Source organism: Macaca thibetana, chromosome 12 (assembly GCF_024542745.1).
Source record: "Macaca thibetana thibetana isolate TM-01 chromosome 12, ASM2454274v1, whole genome shotgun sequence".
In the NCBI taxonomy this organism is placed as follows: domain Eukaryota; kingdom Metazoa; phylum Chordata; class Mammalia; order Primates; family Cercopithecidae; genus Macaca; species Macaca thibetana.
In genome coordinates this window covers 72,804,214-72,820,868 of record NC_065589.1, presented here as the reverse complement: position 1 = coordinate 72,820,868, position 16,655 = coordinate 72,804,214, and the positions used below count along the sequence as shown (strand labels likewise).

The window sequence follows — 16,655 nt, the reverse complement described above, 5'->3', positions numbered from 1 at the left end:
GCTGATGATTTCTGGTTTAATTCCATTACAGTCAGAGAACATACATTGTATAATTCCATGCTTTCAAATTTGTTAAAGTTTATTTTGTGACATGGAATATGGTCCATCTTGGTAAATGTTCTATGTGTACTCGAAAAGAATTCTACTGTTGTTGGGTGGAATATTCCAAAATTTTCACTTAGAGTTGGCTGACGATGTTCAGTTCTTATAATCTTGCAGATTTTCTAGGTACTAATTCTATTCATTACTGAGCAAGGAGTATGAAATCTCCAACTCTAACTGTAATTCATGTGTTTCTCCTTTCAGTTATATTAGTTTTTCTTCACGTTTGAAGCTGTTGTTAGGCACACACACATTTAAGACCGTTCTGTCTTCTTGGTGAAATGACCATTGCATCACTGTAGAATGTCCTTCTTTATACCTGGTCATTTTCTTTGCTCTGAAGTCTACTTTGTTATTAATATAGCCACTCAGCTTTAAAAAAATAAACGTGTGCCTGGTATATATTTCTCCATCCTTTACTTTAAACTTACCTATATCATCATATTTAAAATAAGTTTTTTGAAGATATTATAGTTGGAACTTTAAAAAAATCATTCTGATAATCTCTTTTTTAATGTGTATTTAGACCATGTACATTCATGTAATTATTAATATATTTAGATTTAGGTCTATATTTTTAGTACTTGTTTTCTGTTGATGAGTATTTCTATTTTCAGGCTTGTGAGACCATAAACAAAGAACCTAGTAAGTTCTGCCCAGACTTCTCACTTATAGAACAGTAAGATAACAGACTTGTATGGTTTTCAGCTGCTAACTTTGTGGTAATTTGTTATGCAGCAATAGAAAATTAATACAGGTCCCTTTCCACATTAAATCAGTGCTGGCATATGTGATCAGTACAATATGAAGGAAGTAACAATGCGTGACTTTGTTTCTCTCTCTCTCTCTCTCTGTGTGTGTGTGTGTGTGTGTGTGTGTGTGTGTATTTGTAGAGATGGGGTCTCCCTTTGTTGCCTAGGCTGGTCTTGAACTACTGGCCTCAAGGAATCCTCCCAACTCTCTGTGACTTTGACAACTACATCACACAAGCATCATGGCAGCCCTGTGAAAAGACTGACATGGAAAAAAAAGAAATGCAGCATCTTCCAGCCGTGTGAATGAGCCACCTTGAAGTGGATCCTCTGGCCCCAAACAAGTCTTCAGATGTGTGTAACCCTAGCCAATACCCAACTGAAACCACATGAGAGACCCTTGGCCAGAACTACCTAGCCAAACAACTCCTGCATTCCTGATCACAGAAATAGTAAGAGATAATAAATGACTAGTGTTTAAGCCCTACATTTTGGGGCACTTTTTAATGCAGCCTTAGATAACTAATACATGGCCCTATTGTATGCCTACAATATATAGGCATACAATATATACAATACAAACACAGCAATAAGTAAAGCCAAGTGCCTGTGTCATGCAGTTTTTATTCTACTTCAAGAGAAGATATATAAACTATAGAAATAAAGATATACTTTGCCAGGTAGAAATAAGTGTTGAGAAAAAAATAAATCAGTATAAGAAGTTGAAAAGTAATAGCGGGGCTTCTATAAGATGGCCAAGGAACACATCTTTATTAAGTAAAAATATGAGTACTGACCCAAAGTGAGGGATCCAGCCATGCAGGTATTCTGGGGAAGAACATTCTAGCAGAGGGAACTTCAAGTACAAAGATCATGAGGTGGGAGTATCCTTAGTGAGTATGAAGAATTGCCAAAGATGTGAAGAGTTCTGTGTCGTGTTTTAATTGAAAGACTTCAAGAATGTCTGGAACGAGGATTGCCAGATTAAATATAGACCCCCTGTTAATTCTGAATTTCAGATACGTAACTTTTTGTTTCAGTAAAAGTATGTTTCAAATACTGCAAAAATTATTAGTTCTTCATCTGAAATTCAAATTTAACTAGGTATCTTGTAATTTCATTTGATAAAGTAAAATGATTACAGGAATAGAAAGCACATCCCTTTGGAGGAATGGTGAAGGAGTTCATATGTATATTCCAGAACAGAGAAGGGAGGATGCACCCATTTCCACCCCCAAATTAAAACCACATTGAATTTTTAAATTCTATGGACAGTACCAGAGGAAGATTAGCTTAGCCAACTGTGTCTCAGACGGCTTCCCTCAGATGTCTTGCAGGCACTGGAAACTAAAACCCACTGAATACATGCATATCTTTGGGCAAGCATCCATATAGGTAGAATATAGGAGTAGTGCCAGATAATGTCTCCAGTCTCATTTGGCTTTTACACTCTGTGATTCAATGAAGGGTTAGAAATTACACACTAACTTCTTGTTTTTCAATCTCCACAGAGAATAGAGCAAGAGTTGATGAGTCTTGCAATGAGAGAATTGATGAAATGCTTAAGGAAGAACTTCTTAACTGAAGGGCAATTAAACACAAATGGCTTTGCATGGGAGGATGTGGAAACCTTGCTCCTCTGTGATCTTTGAAAACAGGCAGCAGCTGTTGTGAGCAACTTCCACTGAGTGCTATCCTGGAGGAGGAGAAAGAACCAGATCCTGGGAATAACTCTTTATACACTTTAACATACTTTCCTGGCGGTCCTTATGCACACTACAGTTTGAGAATCATGGTTATTTAGAAATAAAAGGCATTCTTTCTCTGCCTAGGCCTTTAATGACCTATTTAGTCTTACATGTGGCGATGGAGGCCTCTGCCTAAGCTTATTTTCTACAGGGATGGTACACACGCTAAGAATGAAATGGGAAATGGAGATGCTAAAGGATTTAAAAAGATGTTTTTGATCAAGGTGTTCTAGGCCAGGTAGAGGAGAGGTGTATGGGTTCCTACTTTTGCCAAAAACTCCCCTTACAACTTCATTATCTGTATGTCCTAAAACCATTTCTGTCCCTTATCTTCCTAAAGTTTTCCACCAAATCTTTTCTTTAATTGAATGATATCTTCATTAAGTGAAAATGAAGGATTCTTTCCATTCCACCATCAGGACGGATTGGGGACCCAGAATATCCCAAACTTTTATGGGGCAGACAACCATCCCTTCTCAAAGTTTCAGGAAGAACTAGCGAAGCTGGTGAAAACAAAATAGGGGAAGAGCTTAGGGTCAGCTAGGAAGCAGTTCAATGTCATTTAATATTACAAAAGCAATCTAAAGGCACCTAGCATCTCCAAGTTCCATTTTGACCCTGTAACTCAAGAGTTGTGGTTGTGAAAGTCCTTGACAAAGAAATTTGAAGGAAGGACTATTAAGTAGAACATTTCAGACATCCCTTTTACGGCCACTGGAGATTCTGCTGGAGCAGCTCCCTCCAGCTGACTTGATGGGTTACATCTCAGCTCTGGGTCATTTTTGGATTCTCCAGATTTCTGCCAAGCCCTGGGTTGCCCATTCCTCTCCTCCTATCAGCATGTCCATGTGTATCAGTCTATTTCAAGCTGTCTTTGAAGGGCCTCCTGTTGGTGGATGACCCTGTCATTATTAGGATGTCCCATGCCTCAAACTCCTTTTACCTCCCCAGGCTTTTATCCTCATTTCAAGTTGATGCAGGACAGATAATGTCTTTCCTGACCTTTTGTCTCCTCTGCCTTAGATACAGAAAGAACCCTGCTCCCGTGTCTATGGGTGGCAGTCAACTCGGGGTCAGGAAAATTGCCTGCTTCTTACAAACTGAGAGCTCTGAAACATGCCAGAGTTTATTGTTCAAACACCTCAACAAGCCAATTCAGCCCAAACGGGGTAACCCCCCACTCTAAGCCAGGCCCATGAATCTTGCCCCATAGCAGGCTACGGCCAGTCTTTGCTTGTGGTAACTCCAAACTGATTCTAAAAATTTCTTCCAGGAGATTCACGCAAAATAAACGTTTCTCCTAGCAGAGCAGCTTGGTTTGATTTGGGCGATTTGACTACAAAAGCCCAGAGGCCATGCATTTATTTCAAAATATTAGGAATCAGCAGCACAAATGAGATTGCATTTTTGTGAAAAGTTAAAGATTTCTCATTTAGGGAGAGAGTTCACAAAGGACCCCATTAGCCAAGCCTCACCAGTAATTAGTCTGATTTCTCGGGCAAAAGGCAGGCTAATTGTCTGCCATCCATTCCAAAAGACAGACACTTTAAAACCTACCACCCATTGAAAAATATCTCTGGAGAATTTTCTGCTGTATCTGAAGTCTTTTCCATTAACTAAATGTTCAAATTAAAATTAATATATGAAGTTATGAACAAAGTGGCTGACTATAAATGTGTCTTTTCAAATGTCAAAACATGGGCCTATTACTTATGACACTGAACTCTAGAGAAATGGAAAGCGGCTGATATTTATATATATTATTATTTAATAGATGGGGCAACTGAAGCTCAAAGGTAAACAACTTTCCCAGTCACACAACGAGTTAGTGGCACAGCTGGAATTCAATGGGTTAAAGCGAATATCGTTTCCACAACCCAGTGTGGAGCTTAGAAAGAAAGCAGCATTGAATTAGGGGTGTTTGAGGCTGGGTATCAAGAGATCTGCAGGATGGTCTAGTTTTAGCTGTGTGATCTCTCAAGGGACGGAATCCATTAGCCAAGCGCATATGATGAGACCAAAGTGGAAACCAGTGCAGCGGAGCCGGTTTTTGAGCCTAACCTGTGCTCACCTGAGAGTTGGACTTGTCTCACTAGGTTTGACAGACCAGTGGCCCATCTGGGATATATGCACATAGCATGTTGGCCTATGACAGTGTCCTGGGGGACACGGCTATAGTCAAACTCCATGCACATGAAGCCTGAAGCAGCACTGGTGCTGGATGCTTCAGAAACATTTCTCTCCATGAGGACAACCTGAGACACTGGCAGCTTTGGTGTGAATAGCTCACCCACCTCTCCAACCCCTGCAAGTTCCATGATGCATCAAGAGGTCCCTGGAAGCAGCAAAGCCATGCTAGATTGGAAACACTGACCTCTTGGCTGCTTCCTCTCTGCTTCTCTCTAGTGCTGGAGTGCGGCTCTATTCACTCCAGCTTGTCCACGTGTTGTCCTCTGCTCCTGCTCCTCCATTCCACCAGTATGTAATGACTGCTGCCACTGTTCCCATGCTGCACCCCACGGTCTCCCAGCAGTCACAATGCTGGGGTGGGGTGAAGTCCCTTCATCCTGAGCTCCCAAAGCTGCAGCCCTTCTGTTTCAAGAGTTTTCATGGGTTCTGCCCATGGTGCCTCCTTCAGTCCTATGGGTCCCTAGGAACCCCATAGAAATAGACCCCCAGTGAGCCTGTGCTACTGCACAGAAATGTACAGATGTGACTAAATCTGTACACAGATGTGACTAAATGCACAGATATGGCTAAAGCTTCAGTGGGGTGTAGGACAGATCTGTGAGTATTAAACTTGGGGGTATTTTAGATGCCATTGTTAAAATGCAGATTTCAAGGCCTTACACTCAGAGATTCTGATTTGGTAGTTCTGGTGTTTGGGGCCAGATGCTGTGTTTTAAATTAGTTGCTCAGTTACTCTGGTGCAGAAGGTGGGCTGGGAAGCCCCGGTGTAGGCCTGTGAGCTGTGACTCTACCTGCCTCTCCTGTCTGTGTTCATGTGTCTCGCTGGATGCTGAGCTCCTGCTGGGGAGGGACAATGGCTCATTCCTCCCCACATTTTAGTGTCTAGACCAGTATCTGGCACAAAAATGGGCATCAGTAAAATGCCTGTGTTGTGAATGAGTGGAGGCATCGTGTGAGGAGGCTTCTGTTTAACAATTAAAGAACTGGATGAAGAGCTACCCTTGGTGCACCGTGCTGACGGTGGCCACCCTGATTCAGATGCTGTGAGTAGACAGACCGCGATGGGAAAAGAAAGAATATTAGGAACATAGAGAACATAATAAGCGAACGATGTGCAGGCAATAAGCATTTAGGGCCCACTCCAGAGTCCTCATGTGGCTTGGGTTAAGTGTCTTTGGAATTCTAGTAGGGAGGCCACCAGGCAATTCCAAAAAGGTGAGTGAGCCAGGCCGGTGATGACCGCGCTGCAGAAAGATGAGCGCTGCTCTCCAGGGAGATCTGGTTTCTTCACTTTCCAGATTGCTTAGAGGAGAATTAATTACTTAAAGGCATTTTTTACTTTTTAAAGTATTTGTTGGGGGCCGAAAAAGTTTGACGTAACAGAAGGAACTGGCAAATTCTTACAGCAGAGGTTTGGCTTTCATGGTAAATTGCCCAATATACCCAGCTTTTTATCAAATAAAGCCTGTGTGCATATGTGTTTTGTCTTATTAAATGGTAGACAAAGGCCTGAGCAGATTGTGGCTGTTGTCTGGGGAAGCTCCCCACAGCAAACACTGTCAGGTCTAAGTGGCTCTCTTGTCAGGCCTTCTCCCACTGAAGAACCCTCTTTGCCTTCAGAAGTCCTGCTTCCAGGACCACATCCCCCTGACGGCCCTGCGCTTGGACTCAGGTGTCTTTATAACTGTGTCTGTCTGCACAGAGTCAGGGGCAGGAGACACCGTCTTTGCAATAACAGCTACCGACAGCTGAGAATTTACCGTGCCTGAACCTCATACACTCTAAGCACTTCATATACACTGCTTCCCTCAACCTTCATCATAACCTTTGGAAATTATCTCTCCACAGAGGCAGAAACTGAGGCTCAGAAGACAAAGTAACTTGCCCTAGGTACCACAGCTGGTAGTGGCAGGGTCAGAATTTAGACCCAGATCCACAGGTCTCCCAAGTCACATTCAATCTCTATGCTATATGGCATCTCTGATTTTTGCTCAAAAAAATTAGAGTTTGAAGTCGATCTGAGTTTTTGTTGCTCTGTCAGTCCCAACAGCTTGGCATTGTTTATTTTCTGAATTGGACTTGGGAGGGGGTCATGGCTGGGGGTTTGCTCTCTCTAAAGCCCTTGCCCTAAGCCTGGCATTGGGCAAAATGGAGCCATGGATTAAACTTGCCAAGCTTCATGCCCCACTCTGCCTTCAGCCCTCCTTATCCCATTCATGTCTTCCCCCAGTGGAAGCCCAGGGCCCCCAGAGTGGCTGCTGTCATGGAACATCTGCTTCAAAATTACAGGTAAGTTCAAAATACATCCCCTTTCATGACACTTTGCGAACCTGAGGGGAAGGTTCAGACTTGGAGAATATGTGAGGATCAGAATAAGTACAGTTATACTTTTGAAATTTGTATTTGAAAATAATTTCAAAATTACAAAAAGTTGCAAGAAAATAGTACAAAGAGCATCTGTTTGGTCATGTTTGTACTCCACTTGCTTTATTATTTGTATGTTTCTCCCCTGCTCAACACATATATATGTATATATTTTCTGAATCACTTGAAGGTAAGTTACATATCTCATGGCCCTTTACCCCTAAATATTCCAGTGTGTATTTCCTAAGAACAGGGATGTTCTAAAACTTAACTGCAATACTTGGCTGTAGTAGATCAGTCAGGGTGGTGGGAAAAATTGTAGAAAGATGCAAACCTTCTTGGAAGGCCAGGAGGTTTTACAAAAGCTTTGGAAAAGCATTTGGCGGAAGGCAGCCAGATTCTCTTATTCGGTGCCTGAAAGCTTAGGTTAGTAACAAGGGGATGTAAAGAAACTGATCTAGATAAGTTAGTTTACTTAAGCCTGGGAACCTGGCCTTTGCTCTCTCCGGGGTGGGGGCGACCCCAAAGTGTGTTGACTCAGGCCTTTGTCATTGAATCTTTACTGAATAAATGCCCACAGTGCCAACAGGTCAGGGCTGCAGCTGCTGAATCTTTACAGCACCCTCCTTGGGGTCTGTAAATGGCCTGGGTCCCCTAACCCACTCTTTCACTGGATACCTGTGTCTGAGTGCATTCTTTCATCCATCACTTGGCCAGGGTCTGCGGGTTGGACCCAGCAGGTGGTGCCCTGTGTGAGGAACGCCACAACGGATCGTGACGGAACCCTTGAAAACGAAGGTGGAGAGACTGTCCAGTCAGTAAGTCACTGGTGCCTGCTTGAGACTTCCAAGTTCAAGGGAATTGTTCAGGCTAGAGTTTCATCATGGGACAACAGTTATCAGCTCAACAGCAACAGTACATAAAAGTATTGAAACAGCTGCTTAAAGCTAGTGGAGTCTCGGTTTTGCAGGCTCAATTAAGGGACCTAATGCAAACTGTTGTTTCCCATAACCCATGGTTCCTGGAAGAAGGTACGCTAGACATAGAAACTCTGGGAACAAGTGGGGAGAAGTCTTAAACAACATCATCCGCAAGGGCAATGGGTCCCAGTAACATCTCTAACGTTATGGGCTTTAGTTAGGGAGGCTCTGGTTCTACTTTACACAAAAGAGCTGAAAAAGGGAAAGGGAGGAAGAACCGTCACCTACCTTACTGCCTCCTTATCCCTCAGCCCTGCTATCTCCGGGTCAAAATAACAAAGAAGCAGCTGAGATTTTGCCTAAGCCCCCTCCTCCAATAAAATGGAAAAAAGACAAGGGATACGCTACAGCTATGGGACCCTGTCTTAGACAAGCAACATTAAAAGGGAAGCTCTTAGCCTGCCCAGTAATGCAAGATCGACAAGGCGATCAGGTACATGAACCCATTTCTTTAATGCTTATAAAGAGCTAAGAAAATGCATTAAATAAAATGGAGCTGCTAGCCCATTTATGAAAGGAGTGATTGAAGCCATGGCAGAAAACTTCTGTACGACCCACGGGACTGGTTAGTGCTAGCTAAAACAACTTTGGAGCCCAGCCGATACATCCTCTGGAGAACAGAATACAATGAGTTGTGTGAACAACAAGCCAACCAGAATCAGGTTGCCGGGCAAGACAACAGCTGCTATGCCGCAGGGGAGGGTCCCCCATGCCGACGTACAACAACTAACTTTTGATCCCCAGGTCTATGCACAGTGTCTCTGTGCACTATCAGGGCTTGGGACTGAATTCCCAAAAGTGGAGTTCAACAGGGATCTTTTATCAATGTTTGACAAGGGCCTCAGGATCCATTTGTTGAGTTTATCAATCGGTTAACCCAGACAATTAAGAGACAAATTAGTCACGCCCAGGCTGCTGATATTTTATTGTTGCAATTGGCTTATGAAAATGCTAATGTGGATTGCCTGCAAGAAACACAGGCAATCAGAGGAAAGGCAGCCACCTGGAGAATTTATACGAGCATGTCAACTGGTGGGGACTGAAACACACAAAGCCAAAACATTGGCTATGGCATTGAGGCCTCCTAAAGTGAAAAGGGGAGAGAAACCCAAACTGTTTTGTATGTGAAGAGCCCGGTCATATGAAGAGAGAATGCCTCAATAATAGAGACCAAGGTACCTCAGGAAAACAACCCCCTTCTATATGCCCGCAATGTAAAAAGGGGATACAATGGGCAAATCAACGCAGGTCCAAATTTGATAAGAATGGCAACCCCATAAGTAACCAGGCAGGAAACTTCATGAGGGGGCCCGCCCCAGGCCCTACTTCAAACTGGGGCAATGCCAGTGGCTTTCCTTGGTCAGACGGAAAGCCCACAGTCTTCTCTCTCAGAGCAGCCACCTCTGGAAGCGAACGACTGGACTTACTCTGCCCCAGTGAATTAGTGCTAAAAGAAGAAGATCCTAAAAGGGTTGCAACTGGGATCTGGGGCCCACTGCCTCTGGGAACAGTGGGATTAGTCCTAGAGTGATCGAGCCCATCCAGTAAAGGAATCAATGTGCTCACTGGGGTAATTGATGGTGACTACCAAGGTGAGATATTAGTTATGATGGAATGTAAAGGTCTGCGTAGTCTTCCCCTGGATCAAAGACATCGCAGTTACTGCTTTTACTGAAAGGACACAAAGATAGATGTGTACCCGCCCCCCACCCGCTACACCCTTGTTCTGCTCTCTAATCTTTGCACATACCAGAGATTTCGTAAGTTCTGTGAGTACCTGGTTTTCTGCACGTACCAGAGATTTTGTTTTGCACATACCAGAGATTTTGTAAGTTCTGAGGCAAGGTCACAAGACGTGTTTAAGTAAGATAAACTCTTGCTGCCATAAACCTGCTCTCCCGCCTCAAAGTTTGAACCAAAATATCAGAAATGGCGGGAACCAATCATAGTTAGCCAAATCGCCTTGTTCAAACACTAGCCAATCATATATCTGATTTGTATAATAACTCTATGCCCACTTTTCTTAGACTATATAACACTGCTCGGAGCTCAGTGGGGGAGCTCTCCTGCCCGTCTCGTTTCACGAGCGAGGGAGAGTTCCAGGTTCGAACCTGTAATAAAGATCCTTGCTGCTTAGCTTTGACTCTGGACTCTGGTGGTCTTCTTCGGGGAATAAGCGGTCTGGGCATAACATTACCATGCTGGGTCCCCAACGCCCATGGAAAGGAAAGGGGAAAGGGAAGTTCTGGAAGTACAGGAGCCACAGGAGTATACCAGAATCGATTAATCACTGATCAGAGACCCATGATTACCTTAAAAATTGGAAATAAAAATTTTACTGGCTTATTGGATACAAGGTGGACATTTCAATCATTAGTGATGAAAACTGGCCGGAAACTTGGCCTTGGGTCACTCAGAAACAAAAAATTGTCGGCATCGGGGAAGCACACACAGCTAAGCAGAGCACACGCCTCTAACCTGTTGCAATTGAGAGGGAAGAAAGGCAGTTATACAACCTCTAATCATGCCTATCCCTGTTAATCTTTGGGGATGGGATCTATCAGCCCAATGGGGGGGGTCACTCTGCAGACCCCTTTCTAATAATGGTCACTGTTATTATCCGTCCTGTACCCCGACATGGTTTTCTCACTATCCAATTTGGGTAGAACAGTGGCCTTTAAAAGGAGAGAAATTACAAAGAGCCTATGAATTAGTTGAGGAGCAATTAAAAACCGGCCATTAAACAGCCTTTGGAATTCGCCCATTTTTTTCATTCCCAAAAAGTCTGGTAAAGGGAGACTTTTGCATGACTTAAGTGCCATCAATGCTCATTTGCAACCTATGGGGCGCCTTCAGCAGGAGTTCTCCTCCCCCGTGGCGATTCCTTGAGATTGGCCTATAATCGTTACTGACTTAAAAGACTGTTTTCATACTATTCCCCTTGCAAAGCAGGACAGAGAAAAATTTGCGTTTGCAATATCAACTATCAGTAATGAAATCACCGATTTCATTGGAAAGTGCTTCCTCAAGGGATGCTAAACAGTCCTACCATGTGTCAGTATCACGTAAATCAGGCTTTGCTCCCCAGTAGAAAAGAATTTCCTAATTGCAAGATTATTCATTTTATGGATGATATTTTACTAGCAGCCCCAACGGAGCCAGCACTTGTGAATTTATATGCCTCTGTTGTAAAGAACACACAGTTAAGAGGTTTAATCATAGCACATGAAAAAGTATAGATGTCTTCTCCTTGGAAGTATCTTGATACATGCTAACTTCCTGGTCAGTAAGCCCTCAAAAAGTTAAATTAAATACTAGCAACTTATACACCTTAAATGATTATCAGAAATTACTAGGCGATATTAACTGGCTTCGCCCCGCTTTAGGCATATCTGCTGATAAGTTACAGAACCTGTTTTCTATCTTAAAAAGCAACGCCGCCCTAGACTCTCTTAGGTATTTAACTCCTGCAGCACAAAGGGAAAATTGAAGAGATAGAGCAAGCTATTTCTCAGAGGCAACCAGATGGCATAGATCCACGGTACTCAGTTCAATTGTTTGTTTTTCCCACTAAATACTCCCCTACAGGGTTAATAGGACAGATGACCCCAGGTTGCACACTTCCTAGAATGGGTTTTTTGCTCACATACTGGGACTAAAACACTCTCTCCCTATATCCAGCTCATCAGTACAGTCTTCTATTCAGGCTGCAGATGATACAATCAGTTGCTAGGTTATGACCCTGATATCATCAGGATTCCTTTAAGTAAAAAGCAACTCAAAGCAGTATTGCCTTTATCTATGGACCTGCAAATAGCCCTGTCTGATTACACAGGCCAAACAGAGCATGCCCTACCTGCTGACAAACTCCTTCAGTTCTTATCTGTACTTCTGTGGTTTTGCCTACTAAAATAGTTCAATCCCCCATACCTAAGGCTTTAACACTGTTTACTGATGGTTCTGGTAAACATGGAAAAGCGGCTGTTTGGTGGATTTTGCATACTTCCCTCACTTGGTCTGGATTTACTAGCACTCAGAAAGCTGAGGCTGGAGCCTTAATATTGGCCTTGGAAACTTTTTCCGCTCAGCCCATCAATATTGTTAGCGACTCTGTTTACTCTGTTCATTTACTGCAGAATCTTGAGGCAGCCCTCATTAAGTCCACACTGGAGCCCACCCCGTGTGCACTTTTTCTCCAACTTCAGCATTTGCTAGATCAACGTAGACATCCTATTTTTATCACACATATTCGAACCGACAGCTCACTGCCTGGCCCTTTGCAACCTGGGGCATGAACAAGCAGACCTACCAGTTATGACATCACTGCTTGACCAAGCCACCCAATCGCATCAATTTTTCCACCAAAACTGGAGAAACTTATCTAAACAATTTCAACTCACCCAGAGACTAAACAAATTATCCTGCAATGCCCAGATTGCCAGCTCAGTCACATCACCTCCTTCCACAGGTGTTAACCCTAGAGGACTAGAACCTAATCAGCTATGGCAAACAGATGTAACACACATCCCTGAATTTGGAAAACTTAGATATGTACATGTATTCGTTGATACCAATTCTCACTTAATTAGTGCTTATGCCTTTCCTGGGGAGTCCACCCAATATGTCATTAAACATCTTTTAACTTTTGCATTTATGGGGCAGCCCACAAAACTTAAAACTGATAATGGTCCGGCTTATGCCAGCTCACAATTTCAACAATTTTTGTCACACGTAGAACACCCAACATTCCACAGGCATCCCATGTAACCCCAAATACAGGCCATAGTAGAACATACCCACTCCACCCTTAAAAATATGTTCAGAAAACACAAAAGGAGGAATATGAGTAAGGGCCCTGCAACACTATTGGCACAAGCCTTATTTACCCTTAATTAAAAAAAATTTTTTTCATTTATTATTATTTATTTTTATTTTTATTTTTTTTCTTGAGACAGAGTCTCCCTGTGTCACCCAGGCTGGAGTGCAGTGGCCGAATCTCAGCTCACTGCAAGCTCCGCCTCCCGGGTTCTCGCCATTCTCCTGCCTCAGCCTCCCGAGTAGCTGGGACTACAGGCGCCCGCCACCTCACTCAGCTAGTTTTTTTTGTATTTTTTAGTAGAGACGGTGTTTCACCTTGTTAGCCAGGATGGTCTCGATCTCCTGACCTCGTGATCCGCCCGTCTCGGCCTCCCAAAGTGCTGGGATTATAGGCTTGAGCCACCGCGCCCGGCCAATTTTTTAAATAATAAATTTCAATCAGCTGTAGAAAAGCACTTTGCTGAAACCTCTCCAGACATAAAACCTGCAGTTTGATGGAAAGATGTAGACAGTAATGTATGGTGTGGTCCAAGTGAATCGTTAATGTGGGGAAGAGGATATGCTTGTGTTCACCCCCACCCCCTCAGGTCCTCTTTGGATTCCAGCACGATGCATCAAACCATACCATGGCATGGCTAGGACCCAACCTGGTACCAGAAATGAAGAAAATGACCCTACAGGACCCACAGCCCTGGACAATGTGGCTTCCTTGGATGACACAAGCTCAGATGTTACCTGGAGGATGCTGAAGAAGACAACTCAGGAGGCTGAACAAATCCTGCTCCGGACACAGACACCATTCACTCCAGATAATTTGTTTCTTGCTATGCTGTCTGTAGTACACTGCCACTCATGTAGGGTACATTATGCTCTCGCTTTGTCTGCAACCTGTACCTGCTATACTCTATTGGGTTCATATCTTAGATCTGCTTTTCTTAGCCCTGTCACCTGGGCAGACACCCCTTTCCCCCCTCAATAACATTACTGCTTGGCTGGGAGGGACAGATTTACCCCCAGTGGGGTCTCTCATTAATGGCACACATTGGACTAAGGTGCCGGGTAACACTACATATCACTCCACTATCCTCCCGCTGTGGGTAGTTATAAAAGTTCTAACTCTTACTGTGTACCTGCCCCAAATACAATTATGGCTACATCATGGCAAAGGAAATGCCTTAACATTCTCAGCTGCCGGTAGCCTCAAACTGGGCAACGCAATCAATGCTGCTTTCCCAAGCATTCCTTCCTGTGCTAAAGAACAAAGCTGGGGGGCCGGGCGCGGTGGCTCAAGCCTGTAATCCCAGCACTTTGGGAGGCCGAGACGGGCGGATCACGAGGTCAGGAGATCGAGACCATCCTGGCTGACATGGTGAAACCCCATCTCTACTTTAAAAATACAAAAAACTAGCCGGGCGAGGTGGCGGGCGCCTATAGTCCCAGCTACTCGGGAGGCTGAGGCAGGAGAATGGCGTGAACCCGGGAGGCGGAGCTTGCAGTGAGCTGAGATCCGGCCACTGCACTCCAGCCTGGGCGGCAGAGGGAGACTCTGTCTCAACAACAGCAACAACAACAACAACAACAACAACAACAACAACAAAAAAGAACAAAGCTGGGAAAGTAACGGATTCCACTTTAGCTGGGAGGTCTGTCACGGGGGAGTTAGGCAATTATAACATCTTAGACTGGAGCCCCCACAGCCATTTGCAGGGCGATCATACTGATGTCCACGCCTATGGTAGCATCAATGACAGTTTCGAAGCCACGTCCCATTCCCCTATAATTTGGACTGATAGGATGTGATATTCCAGACCCCAAGTAGAGTCCATGCCACCTCAAGACTCTTTATGGTGCCTGGGACATCTTAGCACCCCCCTTAACACCTGGCACGGGACATACCATAATTCCGTCACAATTATACTATGACCTTTTTTCATAATCACACTGATCAGTGCCTGATTTGCACTACCCATCCATATGTTTTCCCTTATGGGAACCAATATATCTATTACACCCCAAAACTCCACATGTGTGACCCGAGTGCAGGGACAGGCTTGGTTTGCCTCTTGTATCTCTAATTATAATATATCTAATTTAAATATTACCAGTGTCATAGTATTGAGGAGACAATCTGAGGCTTTTCTACCAGCCAATTCAATACATGATTGGCAAGGTTCCTCTGCCCTTGCCACCTTAAAATGTGCCTTGTCCCAGTTCAGACACAAAAGATTCATACACTTATAGCCTTTATAGTCTCAGCCATAGTCATCCTAGCAACTGCTAGTGTGGCTGTAGCATCTATTACTCAATCAGTACAAATAGCTACTTTTGTAGATAATTTGGCCAGAAATGTGTCTAATGAACTTCTCTTACAGCAGGATATAGATCAAAAGATTCTTGTATGTCTGCAAGCCCTCAAGGCTGCCTTGGAAGATGTGGGGGAGTGACAAGATGCACTGGCATTCTGACAGCAATTAAACTGTGACTGGGACATAAGCATACCTGTGTCACTTCTCTTCCTTGGAATCAATCAATACATAGTTGGGATGAGGTGAAACAACACCTCTGGGGAACCTTTCATGACAATTTAACAGCAGACATAAAGCAACTTAAAACTAAAATTCTAGACTCCCTAAATGCCATAGATCTACACACCCAACAAACAGCCATATGGAAGGGTGTGCGAGATCATCTCTCCTAGATAGACCCCCATTCCTGGGGGCCACTCCTTCACTGCAAAAGAATGTTGCTAATTATACTCATGTTTGCTTATATTATTCACTAATTCTAGGATGCAAAGCTAGAATATGACCAATGACCGCCACGCCTGATGAACCTGTTGCTGTACAAATCTGTACTCTTCAATCAACAAAACCTGATGCAAAAAAACAGAAAAAGAGGAGGTGTAGGAGATCGGTCAGGGTGGTGGGAAAAATTGTAGAAAGACTCAAACCTTCTTGGAAGGCCAGGAGGTTTTACAAAAGCTTTGGAAAAGGATTTGGCTGAAGGCAGCCAGATTCTCTAATCCGGTGCCTGAAAGCTTAGGTTAGATAACAAGGGGATGTAAAGAAACGGATCTAGATAAGTTAGCTTACTCAGGCCTCGGAACTTAGCCTTTAGTCATCTGCACACAGGACTGCTCTCTCTGGGTGGGGAGGTTGGGGGGTGGTGGCCCCCAGGTGTGTTGACTCAGGCCTTTCTCATTGAATCTGTACTGAATAAAGGCCTGCAGCGCCAGTGGGTCAGGGCCACAGCTGCTGACTCTACAGCACCCTTCTCAGAGGCTATAAACAGCCCGGTCTCCTAGCCTGCTCTTTCACTGGATACCTCTGTCTGAGTGCATTCTTTCATCCATTGTTCAGCCAAGGCCTGCAGGTCAGATCTGGCACTTGGCAAAGCACTTTATCTAGTCTATCACTGTATGTCACTTTTATTAATTAACTTACCAATGTCCTTTATGGCATCTCCCCATCTCCAGTACAGGATTCAGTCTAGGGTCAGGTATGGCATTTTGTTGTCATTTCTCCTTAGCCTCCTTTGATCTGGCTTTCATGATGTTGATTCCCTCATCTGACCCCCTCCACCATCACCCACCACCAATACCCTTTTTTGTCCTTCACAAATTTGTGTCATCTTTGTGCAGGGCAATGCTAATCTTCTCTGTGTTATTTCAATTTTCACATATATTCTGTCAAAGCAAGCAC

The 16,655-nt window shown here is 43.8% G+C and overlaps 1 non-coding gene across 1 annotated transcript; it reads right to left on the bottom strand.

Moving 5' to 3' along the window:
• Positions 1-16,549: 16,549 nt before the first annotated feature.
• On the bottom strand, positions 16,550-16,655 carry LOC126933231 (U6 spliceosomal RNA). Its single transcript, XR_007718475.1, has one exon. It is a non-coding gene; the product is annotated as a U6 spliceosomal RNA (small nuclear RNA).